Consider the following 26,860-nt stretch of genomic DNA (forward strand, 5'->3'; position numbering starts at 1 on the left):
TTTTTTCTGTTTGTGAATCTTTTATACCTTGACCATATGGTTAAAAATTGTGATTAAAGTCCATTTGCCTGGTATGATGATTTTTCATTTTGAGTGAAAAAAAAATATGTATTAAACTATATTATGTGTCCAAACTGCATTCCATTTCTGTAACTTTTTGTTTCAGGAAACAACATGGTGTAGGCTATAAGCAATGATTCCAGGACACAAGATTTCAAATATCAATGCAATAATCTTTACATATTATATCTAGTCATAGAGTAATCCCAGTTATTTTGCAGTTGGCATAAAAGTAATGTTTCCCTAATGGGATGATCACAGTAGGCATGGACAATTGTTACATTTCTAGCAGAAGAAATGCCTTTTCCCTCTAGAAACTGAGATCAAACAGGCATTTGTGCAGTTTTTCTACCTCAGGAAATGTGCTGCCTCTGAGAAAAAGATCTTCTTTCAATGAGGAAGATCTTGCCTGTGCAAAAATTTCCCCTACCTTTCCTAGACCAGGGTGATCCTGGTCTGGGGAAGATGGGTGAGGGGGTCCAGTGGCTGCTCAACTCCTCCTGGGAAATGGCAGGACTGGAGCAATGGGAAAATGCTCTCCTCATGTTGCCCAGGCTGGGCTAACCCCGGTGAGAGGAGGTGGCTGCAGGCTGGAGACTACCAGAAATTTGCAGCCCTAGAAATGAATGTCTGTCCATAGTTATTGAAATTACATATGTGCTTCCATTTGTTAGCAGCATTTGTTAGCAATTCCACCAGAATTCTCTTCACTAGGACTGTATGACCTTGAGCAAAGAGTACAAATTTATATCCTTTTATTTCTCTGTATTTCTAATATTTACAATATTATTTTTCCTCCAAGGATTTTCCATTTATCTAGTGTTTTATGTCATTTGGTCATCTTTATCAGCTCCCCCCTCATACTTTCACAAGTTTTGTTGAAACTTGCTGTTTTTATTTACCATCTTTGTTATTACTGTTACTATATGGCCTAGTAATGTAACATGACTATATATTTTCCTTTGTGTCCTATTTACTTTTCAGGAAAACATTAGGTAAGTTCATGCATTTTGAAGCCATGCATTTTTCTAAAATATCATGAGATTGTGTAGATTTTGTATAGAGCCATTCCTCAAGTGCACAACCTCTACTTACAGATCAGGCTCTATCATTTTAGTTATTATAATAATAATTTTAGTATTGTTTGAAGCTAACGGCCAAAGTGCATATTTTCTATTCAATCTGTAAGTTACTTCTCCTTTTTCTTTAATGAAAATCCATATATACTGTTGCCTTGTTTGCTAATATCCTGCTGAGAGAGAGACAGCATTCCCCTCTATTCTTGATTGAACTATATTGCCAGTCAATCATATTACTTGGACACACAATAAAAGAATGTCTTCTCGTACTTCACAGTGGAAGGTGAAACCTGAAATTGATTTGATTGTATACTGTGGCTGTGGCATGTCATTCATAGCAGATTCTACACCCATCCCTATAAACTTGTATTTTTTGATGTCCAGAAACAGAACATACCTTGCAATTTTCTTCTAAATTTTCATCATGATTCATGCTGAATGCTGGAAATAAAGAGGGATAGGGGACATCAGTCTGGAAAGGCTCTGTATAAATATTTTCTCTTTACCATTCATTCTCTGCCACTGTGTGGTACAGGATAGTGCGCCAAATGAACTTGAGGTCTGACCAAGTGTGGCATTTTTTTATCTTCTCACGTATCAGCAAAGACTGAGATACATGCATCATTATTGTCCTTTTTTGCTATCACGATAAGAAGGTATGAATTTGTCAAAGGCTTGGGGAATTTACGAACTTATCTTGAAATGTACCCAGATGAAGACTTTTATCAATAAGATTTCAATGGAGCAAATTAGGACCAAGAACTGGTTTCAAGGAAGCCATACACTTTTTATTACATTATATATACAACAGATTAATACCAATGAAGCTTCATAACTTAAATATTTTATGAAGTGTGCTATGAAGTGTGCTTTCAGCTATGAAAGATCTTATAGCATGATTTTTTTCAGCTATTTATGTGCAAAATAACTTTTCTTAACAATGGTTTGGAGATTTGGAGGAAATAGGTAGGAATCAAATGCACCCAAAGTCTAAGTGTAGAAAGAAATGGTTTATATTACAGGCAGTCCTCAACTTACAATGTTTTGAGTTACAACATTTCACACTTACAACATTTATAAATTGGCACCCTGTTTCAACTTTCTGACGTCAGTTTCGACTTTACAATGCTTGATCCAATGCCAGGCCACACCAGCGAACAATTTCGCTGTGTTGCCCATCTCCCTGGAGAATATCTGTCCAAACTTCCTTGGACATTTACTTTAAAAAAGCAGACAAACCTCAGCCAAGACTCCTGAGAAGATTCCAGCCAAGAACTCTTCAGAAAGTCCAGCGAAGTTACCTCAATGAAGTCCTTCCAAATCAATATGATTGCTGTTTACAATATAAACATATTAATGTAGCTATATTACTTGCGTATAATTAATTGAGTACAAAATTCAGCATTATTTTCAGTGAAAATAGGGTATCAGGCCTTGGTTCAGCAACCAATCCCCCATTTATAGCATTGTTTCCTATGGGAAAATTGGTTCCAAGTTACGTTTCAATTTAAGACGCAGTTTTCAGGAACCAATTGTGTCGTAAGTCTGAGACTGCCTGTACTGTAATTTAATGTTAGAGAGAGTTGGGCTTTGAATTCTTTTTGGAGAGACTCAGCCAACCTCTACTGCTAAAACTTATATCCCACTTTAAATGAAAATCGTGACTCTTAGGGTGCATCTACGCAAGATGCATTAATGCACATTAGCCTAATTTAAAGCGTATCATGTGTGCGCATCCACGTGTGTGCACCTGTAATGTGCATTAAAAATGTTGAAATTAAACTAATTGCAAATGCAGGTGTCAAATTTAGGCACAATTAATTAAAGCATATTAATGCATGTGTAGATATGACCTGGCACTAACTTGAGTGCCAGGTCTGCCCAGCCAGTAGGGGCACATTGCAGGGCTACAGGGACTTGGCACTAACTTTAGTGCCAAGTCCCTGCACATGTAGACACCTGTCAAAATTGCTTAATGAGTATTATCTTAATGCACATTAAATTTAGTCATGCTTAAATGCACATGTAGACATGCCCTTATTGATTGTTTTCTCTCCCAGTTACTTGTTTTGGCTCCCACTAAAGCATACAGTGACTCCACAATCAAGCCTATCTGATTATAAACTAATTATGGCTCCTATCCAATAAACCTTGTAGTATTTCTCTTTTGGGTCAAAGAAAGAGAAATTGGGTAAGATCATTTAAGAATGAAAGATAGAGAGCCCAGTAAAGAACAACTGGAATGAAAAAGAGGAAGCATTTTAATAAAAAGAGCAATAAACTAACCTTACTCTACTATGCTTATTCTCTCTCTCATCTTTCTGTGGAGTTTAGCTATATAGCTTTCTTTTATAAACTCCATACAGACTCCTCTGTAAGCCATTTTCTTCCATTTGTTTGCTTAAACTTTCTCCTGCATCTTTGCCTAACCTCCGCATGTCATCTGCAGCCATGTATTACATATAGTACCAGTATAAAAAATAGATTTTAAGGAGAGCAGATCTAATATGATCATTCTATGACTTGTGTTTCCCAAAAGATCAAAAAAGATGATTTGCAAGCCCTTAAAATCTATTAGTCTATGCAGTGCCTGTGCAAAGATATTGAGTCCCCACTATGTGCTGTGGGAAAGGGTCTTGAATTGGGCCAGCGGTGAAGGCTAACTAGAGGGACCCAGTGAGGGAGTCTCCGCATTTAAGCTTTTACAAATCAGGGACCCTAGAACCTAGACTTCCAAGGGTTCCTGCTACAATCTTCAGCTGTGCAAAATAGCAACTACTATTGTTTCACAGCTTACAACTCCACTCACTGATACAGGAATGTGGGTTAGATTTCCCTTCTTAACCTCACCAGACCTTGAAACCCAACTTGATTACTCGGGCTTTTTATGCCCAAAGTGCTTGACACTGAATCTACACAGAGGCCATATCTATATGAGACACTGACTGCACAGTTGTTACTACATAGTCATTTAATACTTGTATAAATAAGTACTACAGTAAAATCTCCGGTAACTGGCACCTTACAAGCCAGCATGCTGGCTTGTAAGGAAAAATAAAACTGAAAGTGCTCACCATGGCACTTCCAGTTTCTCTGAGTCCCCACGGCCTGTGGCAAAGCAGCCTGTGCTGCTGAGCCCCCATGGCCCAGGGGCATAACAGGCTACGCGGGGCCCGCCTCCCTGTCCCGTGGGTCCCCAGGGCCTGTAGGGCCTGTGGAAGGGTTGGCGATGCCGCGGGAGGGGTGGTGACATCCCAGATGCGACAGGAGAAGCAGCGGCCCAAACAGGCAAGGATACCTTTTCGGGCCACTCAATTAACAGGCATATTTTGTTATCCGGCATCCCCTATTCCCAGTGGATGCCTGATAACAGAGCTTTTACTGTAAGTGAGTGCTCAGTAACCTGAGTTACTCCACAGTACTGTCACTGAATGGCTTTTAGATGATGCTGACTGCACAGTAGTTCATTACTACTGCGCAGTAGCATCACAACACACATCCTGCCATGCAATGCTACTGCACAGTAGTAATGAGCTACTGCACAGTCAGCATCTCATGTAGATGCGGCCAGAGACACTTGGGCAAATTAATCCAAATCATCTAAATCTGTGAATTTTAAAGTGGATTAGTTTAACCACATTAAATCTCCTATATGGGTTATCTCATTTAGAATTAAGATGCCTTAGTTTGATTTACCCTAATGCCAAATTAAGGGCATTATAATTCTGAATGAGGATGTTCAAACAGCTGCTTAATGCAGTTTAAATTGAACTTCATAAATTGTTCAGCTCTACTTTCCTGAGTGTCCCTACATAGGCAAATCCTTTGGGGGGTGGGGAGGAGCCTGGGAACAGCAAATATACAAAGACACATGTAGAAGGGGAAATCTACCCTCCTCCACACCAAAGGCCAAAAATGAAAAATTCAACATCTGTCTTTACTGGTTTAATGGCCTTGATGAGTATAAATAATCCTAACTGCTATCAAAGACTTTAACTAATTTTAGTAAACCAGAACATCTGGTCTATTGTTCTCATTTTACTGTGTGTGTGTGGGGGAACGACAAGGTTCTTTGGGTAAATGTGATATCTTCTATTAGACCAACTAAATAGTTGGGAAAAAGTTATTTGCAAGCTTTCAGGCATAAACACCCTTCTTCAGGCATTGTACATACGTACATTTGATGTTCTTGGTCTGATGTGAGTCGCTCAAAGTTCCATGGAGTCAAATGATGCCACTCTCGGGAACACATCCAAGTCCCTCATAACAAAATCCATTTGAGAAATGCTGTTCTCCACACAGCTGCAATGATCAGTGATAGCAGATAGCCATGTTATTTAACCAAATGAAATTGCTATTGTGCCACCACAAATTTTCAGTTCAGGCAAAAATACCCAGATGCAGAAAAAGCAAGCATTTCCCCTGGTTTTTAATGCTTTAACAATGTAAATATCCAGGGTTAAAAATGTTAGAATACAGTAAATGGAATCAAAAGTGGTTGTGTGGTGCTTATGCTTATCTGAAGTGCAGTGATGGTATTATGGTCAACTACAAAAATAATCTGTATTATGAATATGTAGACCGGGGTGGGCAATTATTTTGGGCGGAGGGCCGCTTACCCAGTTTTGGCAGGCTGTTGAGGGCCACATGGGTAGCCCCGCCCCTTGACCGGTGCCCCACCCCCTGGTCACCATCTTGGGACCAATGTCCCAATGTCTTGGGACCAATGTCCCAGGGCCAGCACCGGTGGGCCCAAAGTGGGGAGTAGGCTGGCAGGGGTCTGTGGAGCTGGGCTGAGCTGCACCAGCAGGGAGAAGGGGGAGCTGGCCCAGCTCCATAGAGCCCCTGGCAGCTGGGACCCCACACTCCTGCTACCCTGCTCTGGGCCCCGCTGGCACTGACCTTGGGGCACCTGTGCGGGGCCACGTGCTCCTGCTGGCTCCCCGCCCACTCACACCCAGTGCCCCCCAGCCCCGCAATAATTTTTGACAGGAACCAAGGGCAGAGAAATATTAATTTTCTATATTTTTAGGAGCCCCAAGGGCCATATTTTGCCCACCCCTAATGTAGACTGACTCTGCTCCTGTTGAAGTGAAAGTTTTTTCATTGTTGTCATCTGTGAAACAAGATTGGGCCATATTTATATAAATTCCTGTGGCTACAGCCATATATGGTTCTAATTTTTTTCCTCCAGAGAAATATATTAATTTTGCATCAAAATATGTAGGACAACACAAACTTTAATTTATTTCAAATTTACTAAATATAATACAAGACACTTAGGACATAATTATCACACCAGGAAGATCTTTGGGCTAAAAAGTACAGTTTTTTTCCTGATCCTAGATGATAAGCATCTAGATGGAGTCATCTAGACCCAGCTCTCTTTCCTGCTTATGCAGGGGGTTGGACTCAATGATCTATTGAGGTCCCTTCCGACCCTAACATCTATGAATCTATGAACTCCCTTGGCTCTGCAGGGAACTTGTGGACCTCCTGCGTCTACAAAGAAAGACCTATAAAGGATGGAAGACTGGAATCACCTCAAAGGAGAAGTATTATGTACTGGTCCAGACCTGTAGGGAGTGAATCAGGAAAGCCAAGGCTGCAACCAAACTCCAACTGGCTACACATATCAAGGACAATAAAAAGTCCTTTTTTAGATATGTGGGGAGCCAGAAGAAAAGCAAGGATAACACTGGACCCATGCTAAACCAAATGGGACAACTGACAACCAACACCCAGGAAAAAGCCAACCTGCTTAATGGGTATTTTGCAATGGTCTTTCATCAGCCCCAGGGGACCATCCTGTTTAACACAGTATGGGACAGCAAGGGTGAGGGAGAATTGTTACCTTATATCACTGTAGACCAGGGGTGGGCAATTATTTTGGGTAGAGGGCCACTTACCCAGTTTTGGCAAGCTGTCAAAGGCTGCATGGGTAGCCCCTCCCCTTAACAGGTGCTGCTTCCCCTGGTCACCATCTTGGGACCATTGTCCCAGGGCCAGCACTGATGGTGTCCAGAGCAGGGCACAGGCTGGCAGGGGTCTGTGGACCCAGGCTGGGCTGCAACAGCAGAGAGAGGGGAGTGCTGGCCCGGCTCCATAGAGCCCCTGCCGTCCAGGACCCTGTACCCCTGCTGCCCTGCTCTGGGCCCTGCTGGCACTGGCCCCAGGACACAGGTGTGGGCCCCGTGCTCCCGCTGGCTCCCTGCCCACTCACTCCCAGTGCCACCAGCCCTGCGGTACAGGCTGGGGGCAACATGTAGCCCAGACCCCTTGCTCACCAGCAGGGAAGGAGCTAGTGCTGAGCACAGAGAAAAGCAGCCTCTCCCCTGCCCCATGGATGGAGCTCCCTGCTGCAGCCACTCACGGCCTGCGTGGGGCTGCCTGTGCCTGCTAAGGACAAATTATGCTGAGGGGAAACCAGCACGGGTTCGTGGCAGGCAGATCGTGCCTGGCCAGTCTAGTCTCTTTTTATGACCAGGTTACGAAACGCCTGGACACAGGAAGAGGGGTGGATGTCGTATACTTAGACTTCAGGAAGGCCTTCGATACGGTATCCCACCCCATACTGGTGAACAAGTTAAGAGGCTGTGACTTGGATGACTACACAGTCCGGTGGGTGGCGAATTGGCTGGAGGGTCGCACCCAGAGAGTCATAGTAGATGGGTCGGTTTCGACCTGGAAGGGTGTGGGCAGTGGGGTCCCGCAGGGCTCGGTCCTTGGACCGATACTCTTTAATGTCTTCATCAGCGACTTGGACGAGGGAGTGAAATGTACTCTGTCCAAGTTTGCAGATGACACAAAGCTATGGGGAGAAGTGGACACGCCGGAGGGCAGGGAACAGCTGCAAGCAGACCTGGACAGGTTGGACAAGTGGGCAGAAAACAACAGAATGCAGTTCAACAAGGAGAAATGCAAAGTGCTGCACCTAGGGAGGAAAAATGTCCAGCACACCTACAGCCTAGGGAATGACCTGCTGGGTGGCACGGAAGTGGAAAGGGATCTTGGAGTCCTAGTGGACTCCAAGATGAACATGAGTCGGCAGTGTGACGAAGCCATCAAAAAAGCCAATGGCACTTTATCGTGCATCAGCAGATGCATGACGAATAGGTCCAAGGAGGTGATACTTCCCCTCTATCGGGCACTGGTCAGACCGCAGTTGGAGTACTGCGTGCAATTCTGGGCACCACACTTCAAGAAGGATGCGGATAACCTGGAGAGGGTCCAGAGAAGGACCACTCATATGGTTAAGGGCCTACAGACCAAGCCCTACGAGGAGAGACTAGAGAAACTGGACCTTTTCAGCCTCCGCAAGAGAAGGTTGAGACGCGACCTTGTGGCTGCCTATAAGTTCATCACGGGGGCACAGAAGGGAATTGGTGAGTATTTATTCACCAAGGAGCCCCCAGGGGTTACAAGAAATAATGGCCACAAGCTAGCAGAGAGCAGATTTAGATTGGACATTAGGAAGAACTTCACAGTTCGAGTGGCCAAGGTCTGGAACGGGTTCCCAAGGGAGGTGGTGCTCTCCCCTACCCTGGGGGTCTTCAAGAGGAGGTTGGATGAGTATCTAGCTGGGGTCATCTAGACCTAGCACTCTTTCCTGCTTATGCAGGGGGTCGGACTCGATGATCTATTGAGGTCCCTTCCGACCCTAACATCTATGAATCTATGACAGCCCCATGCAGGCTGCGAGCAGCTTTAGCATAGGGCGCCAGCCACAAGGCAGGTGAGGGACTGCTTTTCCCTGTGCTCAGCACCAGCTTGTAACTTGCCCCCATAGCCAGCCTGGGCCCCGTGCTGGCTCCAGGGTTACCCATCAGGGCTGTGCGGCGGTGGGAGCAACTGTTCGGCGCAGAGGAAAACAGCCCCCCCGGTTCCATGATGACCTCTGACAGCTCTTTCAGCACTCTCAGATGGAGTCCATCCGGTCCCACTGACTTATAAATGTTTAGCTTTTCTAGTTGGTATTGCACCCACTCAGCATCCACAGTGGGGAGGCTGACAGTCCCAGCATGCCCCCAATAAGCCTTTTCTCGCTTGACTTTCCCATGGTCCAGTGAGATACCAAACCAAAGTGGACATACCGGAGTTCAATTTTTTCCTCAATGTCAGTTATCAGCTGTCCCGAGGTGTTAAGCAGGGGTCCCACACTTCCATTTGTTTTCCTTCTACTGCCTAAATACCTAAAGAAGGACTTCTTATTGTCCTTGACTCCTATGGCTAACCTAAACTCAGTCACCGCCTTGGCTTTCCTGATCATTTCCCTACAAGTGCTGGCCACTAAAGTATAGTCCTTCTTGAGAACTGTCTCTAGCTTCCACTGTGCATATGCCTCTTTCTTTTCTTTCTTAAGAGGATAGTAATAGTAATGTCCCTATTAAACCAGGAGGGCTTGCCAGCCCTCCTGCTACCTTTCCTCTTTGCAGGAAGAGTGTTCTTTTGCACTTGGAGGATCGTGTTCTTGAGCAACGACCACTCTTTGTGCCACCCCATTTGCCTTCCTTTCCTGGTCCCTCATCGTCTCCCCTACTAATGCTCTGAACCTGTTGAAGTCAGCTTTCTTGAAGTCCAGGACTTCAATCCTGCTGGTTCATTTGTTGACCTTGTGGCAGATGGTGAACCTGATAATTTCATGGTTGCTGTCACCCAGGTTACCATCAATGTTCAGGAGAGTGTTACCTCTGGTTGGCCCTTGCACTTCCTGGGTCAGAAAGAGTTCCTTGATTACAGTCAGGAAACTGCATGAATGATCTGATCTAGCCAAGTGTTCCTCTCAGTCTGTCCAGGTAATTGAAGTTACCCATGACTACCAAGTCCCTTGCACGTGCGGCCTCTGTCAGTTCTTGAGAAAACTCCAGATCCAGCTCCTCCCCTTGGTTCAGTGGCCTGTAGTAAATGCCCACAGTTAGGTCTCTCTCACCTCACCACCTGCCATAGCTTGGCCCAGAGGATGTCAAACTGCTTATCTTTGGAGCCAATGTCAGCCTCCAGAGAGGTGTACTGCTCTCTCTCATAGAGCTACCCCTCTGCCCTTTCTCCCTACTCTGTCTTTTCTGTGCAGGGTGTAGCCATCTATGGCTATGCTCCAGTCATGCGAGTAGTCCCACCAGGTCTCCATGATCCCTACCAGGTCATATTGCCCACTAGAAAGCAGGAGGGCTAGCTCCTCCTGCTTATTCCCCATGCTCCTGGTGTTGGTGCACAGGCAACTGAGGCCCTCAACCGACCCCCTCGTTTTCCTGAAATGCTGCAGGAGAACTGTTTGGTTAGCATTTGCAGAAACAGTTGTGCTAGTGTTCTCCACAAGGGAGCTCTCCTGTGTGCCAGTCCCCGGGCATGATCCACTTAGAATTTCCCTGTCCCCCAGCAAAGTCAGTTTAAAGCCCTGTCCAGTAGATCAGCCACCCTGGCTGAGAACAGGGCCTTACCTCTCCATGTGAGGTGAATGCCATCTCATCCTAGAAGTCCTCTCTCTCTGACATGTGTGCTATGGTTGAGGTAACTGAACCCCTCATGGTAGCACCACTGTCTCAGGCATCTGTTGACCTCTTCCACGCAGCCTTCCCTCCTGGGTCCATGGCCTGCAACAGGGAGCACAGAAAACTACTTGAGCCCCTAGTCCCTTGAGCCCAGCTCCCAGAGCCCTGTAGTCACTTGTGACTTGGTCAGGGTTACCCCTGCCCGTGTCATTCGTGCCTACATGGATGAGGAGCATGGGGTAATAGTCAGAGGGACAGAAGATCCTGGGGATCCTCTCTGCAATGTCTCAGCTGTGGGCCCCAGGGAGGCAGCAGACCTCTCGGGCTGAGGGGTCCAGACAGCAGATAGGTCCCTCCATGCCCCTCAGGAGAGAGTCTCTCCCACCACCACCCAGTGTCTCCTCCTAGGGGTGGGAATACTTACCTCCTGAATACTTACCACCTCCTCCTGTGTCTCTGTTGGAGACTCCTCCTGTGTAGTGAGGGGAGTGTACCTGTTGTGCAGTGCTAGGGGAGGAGTGGCCCTAGCTCTGCGTGCTCTGGATCCAGAGATGACTCTTTTCCAGGTAGCTCTGGGGGAGGGGGAGGGAGTGGGGGGGGGGTCTTTGTGGCCAGTCTTCTTCATGGCCTCCTCCTCCCCCTTCTTCACATTCTTCCTCTCTCCTTCGTTTCCCTGGAGTAGGGCCTGGCAGTAGTCATCTATGTAGTCTTCATGAGCCCTGATGGTGCACAGCTGGCGTATCTCCTCCTCAAGCTCCTGCACATGGCCCTCCAAGGTCTCCACCAAGGAGCACATCCCACAAGTAGGGGTGCTCCTGTGCTTGGGTTTTAGCAGCTGCTGCCACACCGAGCAGCCCCCGCAGTCCAGGGCTGAGAGGCTGTGTCTGGGTGGTGGTCTCGGTGCGGAGAAGCTGAAGCTGACAGGCACAGTGAGTCACTACCATGGCTGTGAGGTCCTTCTTGTACTTACCTGGTCTCAGTAGCACCTGCCCTTCAGGCCTCTGGGCTAGGCCGTTTGCTTGAACCAGCCCTCTGGGTGCCTTCTGTGAGCCCTTCCCTTCCTCGTGAACCCCCGCACAAACTGTTTGCAAGCTCTGTTCTCACGGCTCGGGTCACAGGGCTCCTTGTGGTTCAGCTAAGTAGGGACTGGGGGAGGCATTCCCCTCCTGCTCTCTACTCAGCCAGCGCGTCCCACCTGGCATGGCCCCACATGCATGTACACATGCACATGTGCGCGCTTGCGCGCGCACACACAAACTCCTCAGCACCTAAGAGCGCCCCTGTACTCCCTCTCTCACAGCCTGGCTCTTACCTCCTGGCTCTTCACTGGGGGGTCCAGGTCCGGGTCCAGGTCTTCAGCTCCTGGGGGCACAACAGTTGTGGACCCGTGCGTCCCCACTAGGGAGCGGGCCCAAGAATATATTTGTATAATTATTTTAGATTGGAGTAAAATTTGAACAATCTTTCTCTCATCTACAGAATAAATATTGAATAAAATCTTCCCTGCAGAGTTTACTTGCATCTAGTTATCTAGATGTGGAAAATCAGGTTAGCCAAGCCTGGTAGCATCCCCACTGCTGAGTCATGTTGAGCCATTCCTGTGTAACCATGCCCACACTGGCCCTGTAGTAACCCAGGTTAAGTCCTAGTATTTGGGGGCATCTCCCACCACTCTTAGGGAGTGGGCAGTTGTAATAATTAAAATGTTTTAAAGGAATACATTCAAACAAATGTACATGCCTTTGAAATGTTCAAAAAGTGGTTAAAATGCTCCAAAACAGTTTTTCCTTTCAAGAGGTGCTATTGTGTGTTACTTACCCCCACCTTCCCTCCCAGTCCACAGAGGTCTTCCACCAACTCAAGCTTGATACTCCAGCTTCAATTCCATTTACCCTTCCCCTACAAGGGCAAAAGGAGAGGTTCAGAGCATGTGGGAGCCCCAGCCACACCTGCTTATCTCTTCTCTGGTTCTCAGCTCTCTCTTCCCTTCTACTGCCCCTCTGTATGAGAAAAAGGGGGTAGCGTAGGGGTGCTGCAACTGGCTCTAGTGCTCCCTGGCTGGAGCCAGAGGAGGCTTCAGTGTTTTGAAATGTTCCAGTCAGGAATGACACAGAGACGTACAGGGCCTTAAGTGTGGAAACATTTCAATTGCTATATCTGTCCTCTCCCTTAGCGGTGTTCTCAGATGAACTACTTTAGGATGTGCTTTGTGTTATGTTGTGGGAGAACTTGTCTGTTCTTCTGTGTGGAAGTGATTTCAGCCTGGCAACCAAACAAACTAATGTTTTGATGTTTCATGCATTTTTGCATGCTATTCAGCTAGTGCAAAAACCTGAACCCATCTCAGGATGGCTATCTGTTCATGCTTTTGGCACTGTTAACACTACAAGCTGCAGATAGAAAGTATGAAACATGATGGAACACCCGGAGAACAAGGTGAGGAACTATGGAGATGGCAGGAAGTTCCTGGTCCTGGGAACAACCTAAAACTACACCCTACTGGGGCTGGATAGTGTGGTGGGGTTGCTTGTAGCAAGACAGCTTCCAGGAAATGCCACACCTGTGCCTCCCCAGTGAAGGGGGAGTATGGGGTGCTTGAAAGCCTCAGCCCCCTCTGCCTTGTAGGTTATCCCATGGAGGGGAAAGGCTAGGGGAGTACACCCTGACAGAAAAACAACAGGATCCCTGACCCATTACATGGGGCCTGAGGCATGGATCCAGGTAAGTCAACAGATGCCTGAGGCCCAAAGGGTCCAGGTATGTCAACAGACACCTGAGGCCTGCACAGCCATAGGCTGAGTTAGTGGGGCCCAGGTAAGTCATCAGACACCTGAGGCCCAAAGCTTCAGTGAGGGCTAGTGGAGCCCAGGTAAGTCACCAGATGCCTGAGGCCCAGAGACCCCAGCAAGGGGACAGAGTAGAGTGATAGGGACCTGGTGGTGATGTAGAGTATGGCCTAAAGATGGCCTGAAGTGCTGCATCATATGCTGAGTAGGCTAGCCACACCCAGCAGCCGTGTAGAGTAGGTTCTGAAGACGGTCTGAAGGGCTGCACAGAAGCTGACTGGTACAATTAAAGTAGGGAGCCCCAGTGAGGGGCATGAGTTAAAGTCTTAGACCACTGTGGTGGTATAGTGATGACATGCTCCAGTGGGGTGTGACAGTCCCAGTGAGACCCCGGAGCATGGGTTGGCATGAGGCACTGTGCAATTATGGATGCCATGTGCGAGGCATGGGCCACGTTGTAGGGAGGATATGGAGCCATGGATAATGCCTGAGGCATTGGGCTTTTAAAATTAAACAACTTATTGTTTACATCAAGGCATGGCAGGAAAGTATAGGCAGACAGACTGCACAGACAGGGACGTGAGCCAACCTGGTGCCCAGCCCTGAGAGCTACCCTGTTGCAGAACTGTCAAAAGGAACAGTTTAGAAACTTGCTGGAACTATTGGAGCCGCTTGCCCTATGCAGACACACATAAATGAGGTTTAGTAGCTAGAGTGGTTTAGAAATGAGTCTGGACAGCTGACTCCCTCAGACCATGATAGGTCAATGGGTAACAATTTTGGTGTTGACAAATTAACTTGTGGAGCTTTGGCAACAGAATTGTGTGAGGTAATTATTTCTGCAGTTTATTGCTAATATCCACAAAATAACAGCTGGCTTTGGGAAAATGAGATTCCTGGGCTGCATTAGAAGCAACATTGGTTTGCCATGCCCATCATCTTCCCCTACTCTCTGTCCCCCACAGTGCACATGAAAATATCAACAGGAAAGCCCCTGATCATTATGTTAAGCCTTGATCGACCATACAAGGAGTTTCAGGTACACCAGTATGGAATGCCCTGGAAAAGTGTCTGATGCCAGGATGCACAGGAGATCTGGTATTTAGTTGTTTGAATAAGAAGGGACTTCATGTATTCTCTGCAAATAATATGAATATAATGAGTGCCCACTCTAATTCAAGTGCACCTAGCCTATCTTCTATGGCTTGGATCAGGGAAACTTGATGTATAAGCATTTGGCCAAAGAGGATTTAGTTAAACACCCAAACAGGTATAGAATAGTAGTAGAATGTGCATTTGGGCAATTGAAGGCATGATAGCACTGTCTGCCAACTCTTTGGATCCCAGTGTGTCTGGCACCATTTGGATTTGAAGGTTATGCTATGCCCCACAAAACAACCATGAGGATAAAAAAGAAGCTTCTGTCCATGATAGCTTCAAGAGAGGGCAGATTTTCAGGCCTGGCACAAGTAGCTAGCAAGTACTTCTATAGTCAATCAAGGTAGATCCAGGAGAAAAAGGGAAGAGAGGGGAACCTATGTGACCAATCTTTGTATCACCAGGGCCATGTTTGGGGAAATACAATCCTGTCTGATGCTGTATTTAACATAACTTGTTCTCCTTCCCACACAGTTCCACAGAGCTAAAGTGAGCATAGTCCACCTACCCCTATATTAACCCCTACTCCAGGAGTGTATTAACTGTGACTTATTGTGCACCACATTGTATTGTGGCCCTGCTGGATGCCCAGCATTGTAGCATGGAGGAACAGCACTGGAGAAATGCTGGGGTCTGTATCCTGTTATCCACCCAGGTAAACAGCTGTTCAAACACCTCCTGCAGCTATTAGTCCTGCTCTCTCATCACCTTGCTCTGCTTAAAGTACTTCAACACTGTCTATCCTTGTCCCACTCCAGCTGCTGCTTCAAACATTCATGTTGCCGATCAGACCTACATCTAAACTCTGTATGTTTCTCTGACCTTTTTTCATTTCCCCAAATGTCCAGGAACCTGCTTTGGTTCAGTAAAAACAGAAGGTTGTGAACGGCAATGAAAAGGTATAGTATTTTTTTTCTTTTATAGTCAATAGAAAAACAGGTTTCTCTTCTTTATTATTCTGCACTGAAAGTTTAATTTACATATGCCTCTTTAAAAAAAAATATTTAGAGAAAGGAAGTTTAGGGTTAGGAAGGTGCCTACTAGCCAGTAATAGATTAAGATGATTTCAGGCAATGATGGCACTGGAGGGCTCTCTGTTAGAGACTGCAAACAGAAAGAGGGAAAAACTTTTCCAGGTGTTAGAAGACCATCTAGCTAAATCAACCATATTTTGTTGCCTAGTGACAGATGAACAATCCAATTACTAGAGGGAACTAGCAAGTTCTGGAGAATGGAGGATGTGCATGCATAGAGAAATTCACTTTGCCTGGGAATTTCATCTTCAGATTTTCCTCCAAGAAAAGTTCTCAGAGGAAAGATTTTTTTTCCATGTAGTATACCCACAGTAGCTAGAGTGGCATTCATAATCCAACTGCCTCAAACAATGCATTATTGCTAGTACCAATACAAAGGTGTTATGCAGAGTGCAGCCCATAGATATGCATTTCTGCTTGATAAATTTGTAATCTCAATTTTGAATTAACTGGTTATCCATAATTGGATACACCCCAATAAAATTAAACTCTTATTTGAGTGTTTTCAATGTTTTTCTTCACTTGCTCACATAGTGTGTCTGGGAAATGGAATGGCTTCCACCCTCCAGTGAATCTCACACAATTTAATGTTCTCCATCATTGTTGTTGGCAGTGGCAGCGGCAATCTCTCCAGGTTGAGGATGATCCCTCCCATGGGTCAAGTGAAGGGTTGTAGATGAGCTATTGATGGCTTAGCCATTGATGGCTAAGACGGCTGATCCTAGAGTCACAGGCTGTCTGGCAGATGCCACAGGTGGTGGTGAAAGGAAGGTTCAGACCATGGATTTATCAGTCTTGTTTTCTTTGCTTCTGTTTCTGTCATTTTTCTGCCCCAAGGGCAAGATGGTTTTCTTCAAAGTAAAATATATATTCTCTCACAAGGCACTGCCATGGAGCCCTGTCCCAGGCTAGTTTTTCCCATGTTATGATGTCAATGCCACGCTTCTTAATATTTGCCTTGAGGTTGTCCTTGAAGCATGTCCTCTGGTCCCCACCTGTCCTTTCTCCTTGGCAGAGTTGGGAACATAGCAGTTGTTCTGGTAAACGTACATCAAGCATACTCATGCAATGCCCTGTCCACTGCAGCTGATGTGGAATAATCAACGCTTCTATGCTGGTGGTGTTAGTGTCAGTGAGGACACTGGCATTTGTGAAATGATCCCCACGCTTAATGCCAAGAATCTTCCAAACATAGCACTGGTGAAGGTGTTCCAGGCTATCCATATGGTCCCTGTAGGTCACCCAAGCTTCAAAGCCACAGAGAAGAGTTGGGGTTACCACAGACTTATATAGTTGGACCTTTTTTTGAGTCCTAATGTTGTGATCATTGAATATACGATGATTCAGGCAGAGCTGGCACATCAGATCCCATGCTGGATTTCCTCATTGATGTTGGTTTTCTTTGAGAGGTGGCTACTGAGATACGCAAAGTGTTCAACATTATCTAGCACTTTTCCATCAATGAGGATCTTTGCCAAGGGAGTTGATTGGCCTGGAGCAGGCTAGTGAAAGATCTTTGTTTTTTCAAAGTTAAGGGTCAGTCCCAGGCACTGGTATGCTTGAGAGAAGCAGTTAAGGGTCGTTTGTAGGTCCTCCTCAGTATGTGCAATGACAGCACAATCATCAGTGGAGTGAAGTTCCATACTTGAGACTGATGTAACTTTTGTTATAGCACAGAAGCGGGAGAAATTGAAAAGGTTCCTGTCCATCCTGTACTCAAGGCCAATGCCAAGGCCATGTGGCAGTCATGGATAAGCATCTTGATGACCACAAGAATGATGGAAAACAGAATTGGTGTGATCGTGCAGCCCTGCTTGATGCTAGCTCAAATGGCAAAATGCTCCTTAGCATAGCCACTGCATAGGATGGAGGTAGTCATCTGGTCATAGTTATAAATTTCCCTGGGAAGCCATACTTTGATAAGAGTCTCATAATTAACAGAGTTGAAGGCTTTGGTCAAATCAATTGTGAAAGGGCAAACTCAAGGCCAAATCACAAGTTGGCCTGCCCACCTGCCTAGGGCAGTCTACTCTGACTTTCCTGCTGTGCAGGCCGGGAGCGATCCGGGCCCTTTTTCGCACCGCGTGGGCTGTGGCCAGCAGCCCAGGCACACTGGGTTGGAGAAAGCGGGCGACACGCTAGAATTAGGCACAGACGCTTAGCGGTTGATTTAAGATTATTTTACTTACACCGAAGATGGTCGCGGTGCAGGCAGGAAAACTTGCTTGAGTTGCAGTTACAGTTAGAAAAGAAGAGAGGCGGACTAGAGTTCCTTCCCATGAACCTTCTAGCCCAATCCGGTTGGAGGCTGTAAACCGCAAGCCCGTTGCACCAACCGAAGAAAGCACTCGAAGCAAAGAGCTCTGAATAGACTCACACGAAGTTTGCTAGGCTCCGTGGATCCTTTTTTTTCTGCGCACAGGGAAGAGGGATACGTCAAGGATTGCGCTCGGCGACGGGGAGAGGCTAGAGGCTGATCAGACCCCTGTTGCCTTCTTGAAAGACTCTGGGTCCAATAGGCTCCGCAGCGCTTAGTGATCTTCACAAGACGTGAAGTCTCCTCCTCCTGATGTTCGTGGAGTTCTCCGACTTGGGCAGAAACCACTCAAGCCTCTTATACGGCTAGCAAGCCAATTGCTAACCGCCATGTGGGAATATTTTAACACAAGCCAATAATGGGGCTCGAATTTAAATACAAATGGCGGGAACTCCTTGCAACGTGCATCTCCTTTCTGCAGCTAACAAATGCACCCTGCAAAGAAAGTTTCAAATTGGCGGGAAAATAATTCAGTGGTGCCAAAGCACACACAAACAAAAATCACACCCTTGGGTTGTGACACCTGCCATGACTTGAATATTAACATTATTTATTAAGCAGGAGGCTGCCCTTACACTACTCCAATGCCAAGGGACGCTATCCATGGCTCTGAACCTTCCCTACAATGTGGCCCATGCCTTGCAAATGGCATCCAGATTAGGATTGCTTCCCAGTCTGAGGCCAAGGGAAATTCAGTCCACCATTGGGCTCCATTCACGCTCACAATCACCCCGCCCCCCTCACATAGAGGCCTCTCTCACTTTGCCTCCTTCTCACAGGGGCTTCTAACATACTGCCCATTACTGGGCCACACTCCACTGCTCCCTTTGAGCGGCCCCTTTGGGCCATCAGGCTTTACTACTTGCATTCTGGTAGAAATGCAGCCCTTCAGTTCCCTCAAGGTCTCCTACTCTACGTAGCCTGGCCTTATGCCAAATACCGGGCTGACTCCACCCCAAACCCCTTACCATGCCCCTTGACTCTGTCCTTCAGACCACACCCACTGCCCTACTCAGTACCCCCCTGGTGCAGCCCTTCAAGCCTCCCTCAGAGACCCTACTCTGCACCCCACACACAGTCCTTCAAGTGTCCCTTTTGCACCCTACTTTGCACAGGCCCTCACAATAACTTTTCCCCACAACACTGCTCCCACCGGGGCCTCCAGGACTCTTTTTCCCTGCTGAGTTCAGGTGCCTACTAACAAGCACACTTGGCCCTACTACTCCCACAGCTCTCATAACTACCCACCATTTGGTGGGTGCTAGGGTTAAGGTACCTCTACCCACCTTTCACTGTGGGGAGTAACCCATCTGGTATTTCTTGGGGGCTGTCCTACCACAGACAGCCCTGCCAGACCCCCCCCTTACCCAGTAGGGTGCAGTCTTAGATCAAGCCCAGGACCAGTAGCCTCCAAACCACCCTCATAGCTCCTGCCCTTACCTCCAAGATGTTCCTGAGCTGTAGCTTGGCTGGCTGATGTTTTTCTCTTGGTGGCTAGCAGCAAACTGCTGCCTCACCCTATAAAAACTGGGTCCTAAAATGGCCGCCCTAATCAGGTCCTGCTCTGCACATATACTTAGTAAAGAGATGCCATTGGAATTGGCCTTGCTCACGCCTTCTTTCCTGATGGTGCCCCTCCATATGTTAAAATCCCAGCCAACTCTCACATTGAAGTTTCCAGGATGATAGTCAGGATTTCATCAAGGCCAGCATAGAACTGTTCTTTCTGTTCTTCTTTGGAATCAGTGTTGGGGCATATGCACTGATGATGGTAGCAAACAAATTGTTGATCAGGTGGAGGCAGAGAGTCATGAAACACTCATTAATACCAACAGGGAATTTGGTCATTTGGCTGACAATCTGGTTCTTAATGGCAAAACCAATGCTGTGTATTCACCTGTTGTTTGCAGTTTTTCCTTTCCAGAAGAATGTATAGCCACATTCCTCTGTCACACAGCCTACATTTGCACATCTGGTTTCACTGAAAGCAGTAATATTGATGTTATATTGCAAGAGTTCTAGGGCAACAGTAGCTGTTCTATGTTCAAGTCGGTCACTGTTGAGGTCATCTAGTAGGGTTTGTACATTCCAGGATGCAAAGGGCATTTTTGTGTTTCAACCACAATATGAGTGATTTCTCTGGAAGCAGCTATCCAGTCAGGTAAAGTGGGACAGCCTATGTTTGGGGCACCTTTTCTAGCCCCCTCCCTGTCTGGGGTGAGCAGAAGGGATCATAAAAAGGACTGCTCAGTTGTGATTGCAGCTGCTGAATGACCTTCCTGTCCTAATCCAAGGGTGAAGTAACTGTCACCCGCCTGCTGTCTGCATGTGGATCCATGACTAGGGACTCCTGGTGATCACTTGTCTGTCCTCATTGCCACTTGTCCATCACTGTAGGACTTTTCAGATTATGGGTAAGTATTGGTTGGACCAGTGGGAGAAGCCTGCATGTGACTTTGGAAAAGCAGACTTTGACTCACTCAGGGAACTGATGGGCAGGATCCCCTGGGAGGCCAGTCTGAGTGGGAAAAGAGTCCAGGAGACCTGGCTATATTTAAAAAAAAACCATACTGAGGGCACAGAAATGAATCATCTCAATGCAGTGTGACAGCAGGCCATCTTGTGGCTGGTAAAATCGTTGGCCCGCCCACTTGCCTTACCTGCCACACCTTTGATGTAACTTAACAGTTGTTAATAAGGCAGGAGACTGCCCATTTACTGCCTGATGCCAAGGGCATAATACACGGTTTCATACAGCCCCTACACTGTGTCCCATGCCTCGCAGATGGCATCATTCCATGCCTTCTTGACATCTGGTCCCCACCTGGATCCCTCTTTCTCAGGCACTCTGATCTCTGCCCTCATACTGGGCTGCCAAACTCCCTGAGCCCTTTTCCCTCTCAGGTGTCACTCCCATTTGGGACCTTTGGCCACACAGGCCCTGGTCTCACCTCCAGGCCAGTTGGAAACCCAGGCCCCTGGCTTTGGGTGTCCCTCATGGTGGATGCTCTGACCCTTTGACCGATCTGGTCCTGGCCCCAACATTGACCACTTGAGGGTTTCTCCAGTCAATCAAAGCCAGCCTATGTGCAGTCCTTCAGCCCTCCTCATATGGACCTTACTCTACGCAGCCCACATGCAGTCCTTCAGGCCCACCCATGCAAACCCTACTCTGTGCAGCCTTCCTACTGCTTACATACCCTTACTGGGCCCACTACTCTGCTCCCTCACTAGGGCTTTTGGCCTTACACCCCTTGGGCCCAGACCCTCACCCGTCCCCTCTACAGAGTAACCCACCAGGTCGTGAGTGCTGAGGCTATACAGCACCCCATCTGCAGCTTTCACTAGAGAGGTACTGGTGTGGCATTTCCTGGGGACCACCCCACCACACCATCCAACCCTAGCAGGGTGTAGTTTTAGGTCATTCCCCAGGACCAGCAACCTCCACCATCCCCATAGTTCCTACCCTTAACCACCAGGTGTTCTGGGAGCAGCAGCTCTGGCTGGGCAATGTTCACCCTGCAGCATCTGCTTGTTCAGCTATGATGGCCTGGGTTTATAGTGCGGCTGCTCAGCCCCATCCTCCAATCCAGAAGCCCTCCTATGGTCATGTGTCTGCCTCATTAAGTCTCACTGCACCTGCTGGCTGCTCCACAGCCTGTTCAAGCCTCTTAAAATGGCAGGCACCAAAGGTGCCCTGCCACAACAGGAAGATGATCAAGTATGACAGAAGATAATCTTGGCTCAGCAGGGAACTCTTCAGTGAGCTACAACACAAAAAAGAAGCTTACAAGAAGTGGAAACTTGGACAATGAACTAGGGAGATGTAGAAGAGTATTGCTCAGGAATATAATCAGAAAGTCCAAAGTGCAATTGGAGTTGCAGCTAGCAAAGGATTTGGAGGGTAACAAGAAGGGTTTCTACTAATATATGTCAGCAACAAGAGGAAAATCAGGGAAAGTGTGGGTCCCTTGCTAAATAGGGGAGGCAGCCTAGTGAAAGATGATGTAGAAAAGCCTGAAGTACTCAATGTCTTTTTCACCTCAGTCTTCACAGGCAAGGTCAGCTTCCAGACTACTACACTGGGCAGCACAGTTTGGGGAGGAGATGAGCAGTCAACAGTTACAAAATAACAGGTTAGGGACTATTTAGAAAAGCTGGATGTGTACAAGTCCATGGGGCTGGGCGCAATGCACCCAAGGGTGGTGAGGGAGTGGGCCAATGTCATTGCAGAGCCACTGGCCATCATCTTAAAAAACTCATGTTGATTGGGGGAGTTCCTGGGTGATTAGAAAAGGGCAAATATAGTGCCCACCTTTCAGAAAGGGAAGAAGGAGGATCCAGGGTCAGCCTGACCTCAGTCACTGGAAAAATCATGGAGCAGGTTCTCAAGAAATCCATTTCTAAGCACTTGGAGGAGAAGAAGGTGATTAGGAACAGTCAGCAAGGATTCACCAAGGGCAAGTCATGCCTGACCAACCCAACTGCTTTCTATGATGAGATGACTGGCTCCTTGGATGCAGGAAGAGCAGTGGACATGATAAAACTGCTTCCTCTCTTTCATCTACCACATTAAGGTTACTATTGTTGAAAGGCGTTTAAGCTGCTAGCAGATCAGTGGATGAGAGCCCAGTATGCATAACTGGGTGTGTTTACATGTGCTGCTATGGCACCATTGTTACTGTGCCATCTTTTAGTACTTACTTTTTGGAAGTACAGCACAGTAACACCCCGTATTGCACTGTGTGTGCCAGGCACGGTTATTTTTAGGCACTACGTCACTATAGTGATGCGTTATAATGGGGGAGCAACATAGCTGTGGCATCACAGGTCTTGCCTGCAGATGTTACATTGTCGTAATGTGTTGCTATGGCAACATAATGTCATGTATAGATGCACCCACTCTACTTTTGTTTTAGTTTAAGTGGGCATGATAGTGAGGGATGTGGTAGGAAGGGCACTAGTGTGTACATGTATTAGGGTGGACGATACCCTGAAAGCCTGGTGTATAGAAAAAAGGGGCATAATGAAGGGAGGCAGGTTTATGTGTACAGGGAGAAAAGGACTCCAAGGGAGATGAGATGTTTTCACTGGAGAGTGCAAGGTGGTGTAAAGATACCTGAACTACATTTAAATAATCTAGTACCAGAAGTAATCTAGGCATAGCAGCCTGGCATGCCAAAGGGGCTAACTTTCCCTGCCAATAAGCAAGATAAATCTAATTCAGGCATGTCTAGATGATACTGCAGCCTCCTGTGCAGACATACCAAGTAAGGACAGAGTGTTGGGACAAACAGAAAAGTGTTGGGGTAGCTGGATGTAGAAAGGTTACTTGCCCAAGGGGAGGATAGTAAGAGGTTACTCATATCTATGGTGTATGGTGATGCTAGAGCTAGGGAACATGAATGTGGGGTGGTAGTGAATATGTGTATGCAAAGGATCTTCTGAGGTGTAAGAGCATATAGAGGGGCAAATGTTTCCAACCGTCTCATTTGATTGCAGGTATAGCAATATTTGATTTTTTTCTATTACACCTCCCCCGTATATGGGAGTACATGAGGGTCTCTTTTAATGGTTTATACTGTTGCCCATTGTGATTAATGGGTAGCAATAGTGAAGTCTACAGGTGTCATCTTGGAATCTTTGGTACATCTCCCTTTCTAGAGTTAAAGCTCTGCTTGGAGTGGTCTTCAGGTCTTTAGTAGAAGCGATATTAGTGCTGGGAATGTCATGATAGAATGATCCCACGGTGATGGGGACAGAAGCTGAACAAAACTTGGCTGGTCTAGAGTTTGAGTAGGTGTCTGGAACCAAGTGAGTAAAGAAAGGTGGGATTGATATGGGTTGTTGAGGTTGTAGGGAAGACAAAGGATATAGTAAGGGGGTAGCAGGGAATTGTCAGATGGGCTGGCTTGAGCTGGATGCTGGATTTGTAAGGTATCCAAGGGAGTACTGGGCCTACCAGGACTGAGAAACTGAGTTTATGAAGGCGTGCAGGGTAATAAATAGCTGTACATCTGGGTTAGAGCATAGGATCCTTAAAAAATAAGAGTTGGAAGGGACCTCACAAGATCAACAGGTCTGGCCCCTTGCTCGAGGCAGGATCATCCCTGACTAAATCATCCCAAAGTGCCTGTGATGGGAGAACACAACCTACACCCCTGTGATGGGAGAAGTCATATTTGTGTCAGTGTCTGAAAAGAAATATGAGTGTAGATCAGCTTTGTGAATGAGGAGAAAGCTGTGACATTTTAGAGTAGGGTTAGGAATAGATTATCTGGAGGGGTGCTAACATATTGTTTTTGCAGTAGGGTAGTCTGTGGCCAGTATTGAGCCTCATGAGTTTTTAGACTGTTTTCTCCTCCTGAATGTTGTTTTTCTGCTTGGGTCCAGCAGAGGGAATAGCAAGGCAGTCTGCTGGGCTCCCTTCATTACAGCTCAGCTAAACGTGTGTTATCTATATGTATTTAGGGCCACAAGAATAGGAACAGAAGCTCCCATACAGAAAAAATGGGGATCTACTCTCCTGTTTTGTAATGGTCTGTGAATGTAATGTTTGAGTGCTTAGTAATGCTTAGCAATTAGAACTGAGGCCAGGATTTTCCAAAAGAGAATGTCTTATATTTGAGGGATACATGTTACAGTCATGTTGGCCTGAGAAATAGAGATAAACAAAGCTCTCAAGTCAGAGGCAATATCTTTTATTAGACTAACTAAATAGTAGCAAAAACATTACTTTCTTTGCAAGCTTTTGTGTACACACACCCTTCTTCAGGCTCATATTTGGACATTTGTCTAATGGCCAGCTTTCCAAAAATTGCCTGCACCCAAAGCTCTTTTGAAAATCTGGCCTAAGTTTTGCAGATGGAGTCTGTCTGAAAGTTCGAACCTTTCTGAAGAATTTCTGGGTATTACCAGAGGGTTGCAACTATTCTCTTCCAAGCCAAACCCATCCTGAAACAGCTTAGTTTTTCAGTAGCTTCCTTCTATTTTCTTCTTGTTACTGTCACGTTGTTCTTCTCTGCAAACCATTTGTTTATCTTGATATGCAGAAAAAATATATATCTGCATTCATTTGCTGCTACCAGTTTCTGATGTTTGCCCCTGTTCTTTCAAAGGCATACAACCATCTTGTGATTCCAGTCCATAACCTCTGATTTCCCCCTATCCTCCCCTGTATCCTGCTGGAAAGATGATAATGAAAACGTACAGAATGAGAGAAAAAAAAAAGCTAGCAAATAAGAACAGTGATAAATGGAAAGAAGAGAAGGATTTCTACAATGCTCCAACACAAACATGCTTGTTTTTTTACCTGTGTATGCACAGCAGAGCAAGAAAGGGAAGCACCTACAGAGATTAAAGACTGCACCTTTAGATTAATTCTGGCTAACCAGTCTCTGTTTTGAGCTCAGAGATTCAGCTGTTCACTGTGCCTGCTCTATTCCTGTCTTTCATGGGGGAATCCCCCAAAGTGTCTGGACCTGAACCTATTTGGCTTGGCTTTAACACACATAAAGTGTGTTTAACAAAAGGGCTGAGGTGTGCAACAAGAAAGGAGTAAATTATCCATCCCCCTCCCCCAAGAGCGCAGAGCCAGCTGAGTGAACTAGAACTGCTGACCTCACTGAAAAATAGACTTCTGGACTGCGTGTGGTTTACTGTGCTAGTGGGAAAATTTGACTTATTAAGCAGAACTTTCTGACTTGCAAACAGGAATTGCTGTACCACGTGCCTCTGCCTTGGGGCATCTTACTGGAGTTTTCCTGCTCTGCTCAGCACAGATGCACTCAGGCACAGAGGCACAGGTTTGGCAATCAAAAATTATGTGCTATTTTTTAGGATTAGAAGTCATCCTTATGGGTCTCTCTTGCAGTACCATGGCAAGGAAGTTTGGCTCCCAGGGCAAAGCCTGCAGCAGCAGCCCACCCTCGCCCCTTGCACAGATCTGGGGGCACGTGTCCCCCCCCAATGCTTGCCCGGGAATGTATGCAGTGGCGGGAGCTGCCCTCCCCCCATCCCCACATACCCCCAAACAAGCCGCTCGCAGCTCTGTCCTGCACCCTTCCCCATCTGGGCAGCACCTATTGGAGTCCCTTCACTTCAGTGCCTGGGGTGGTCACCCCGCTTGCCACCTTGCTATGGCACTTCTCTCTTGATATGTCTGCTGATTTTGGAACTCTCCCTTTTGTCATTTGCACCTTTGGTCAGTCAGGGAGGTGGGCACCACACTGCTGCAGACCCCATGTGAGCCTGTCTCTGGCTGGCTGTCACTTAGGCTGATGCAGTCATGGAAAACTGTACTATTTTAAGAACAATCCTTTGCTGAGCTCCCTCATAGAAGCACAGCATTAGACACCTGTTTAGGCAAACTGTTAATTCTGTCCCTGTAAATCAGCTGTGGGCAAAACGTGGCCCAGGGGCTGGATGCGGCCGGCCAGGCCTGCGGGGCCCCTAAAAGTTTAGAAAATAAGTATTACCTGCCCCTGGCTGCCTGTCATGCGGCCCTTAATGGCTTGCCAAAACTCTGTAAAAGGCCCTCTGCCCAAAAGAATTGCCTATCCCTGCTGTCAATAGTTCCCTTTAAATGTGCATTTCCCCTTTCAGGTTACCTTCCTTAAATAGAGCCTCGTTCCCCATTCTCCACGGAGAGAGGCCCCGAATGACCTCCCTCGGGCCTAACAATGCTGCCCAGGCTGGAGACACGGAGGGCACAACGCTGTGAGGGCAGACGTCTAACTTCACTCCCAAGCGCAAGGCATGTGGTGGGCGGCGGAGCTGCCGCAGGCTGTGCGGGGCCAGGAGTTTGTCTTCTGCCCCTCAGCGGGCTCCTCTTGGCCCTCCCAAGCTGCAGACGACGGGCTGGGGGGGGGATTTCCCATCTCCTCCCTCTTATCTGGCAGGGGCTGGACGGGTGGGTGCCGCATGCCCCTCCTCTAGG

General features: G+C 46.9%; 1 long non-coding RNA gene across 1 annotated transcript; it reads right to left on the reverse strand.

Moving 5' to 3' along the window:
• Positions 1-212: 212 nt before the first annotated feature.
• LOC106739125 (uncharacterized) lies at positions 213-26,810 on the reverse strand. The gene is made up of 8 exons (XR_002088007.2): positions 26,532-26,810; positions 12,446-12,526; positions 11,940-12,025; positions 10,577-11,544; positions 5,318-5,441; positions 2,379-2,472; positions 1,537-1,580; positions 213-1,429 (listed from the first exon to the last, which is right to left on the reverse strand). It is a non-coding gene; the product is annotated as an uncharacterized LOC106739125 (long non-coding RNA).
• Between the last annotated feature and the right edge of the window lie 50 nt (positions 26,811-26,860).

The sequence above is a fragment of the Alligator mississippiensis genome, chromosome 4 (assembly GCF_030867095.1).
Source record: "Alligator mississippiensis isolate rAllMis1 chromosome 4, rAllMis1, whole genome shotgun sequence".
In the NCBI taxonomy this organism is placed as follows: Eukaryota; Metazoa; Chordata; order Crocodylia; family Alligatoridae; genus Alligator; species Alligator mississippiensis.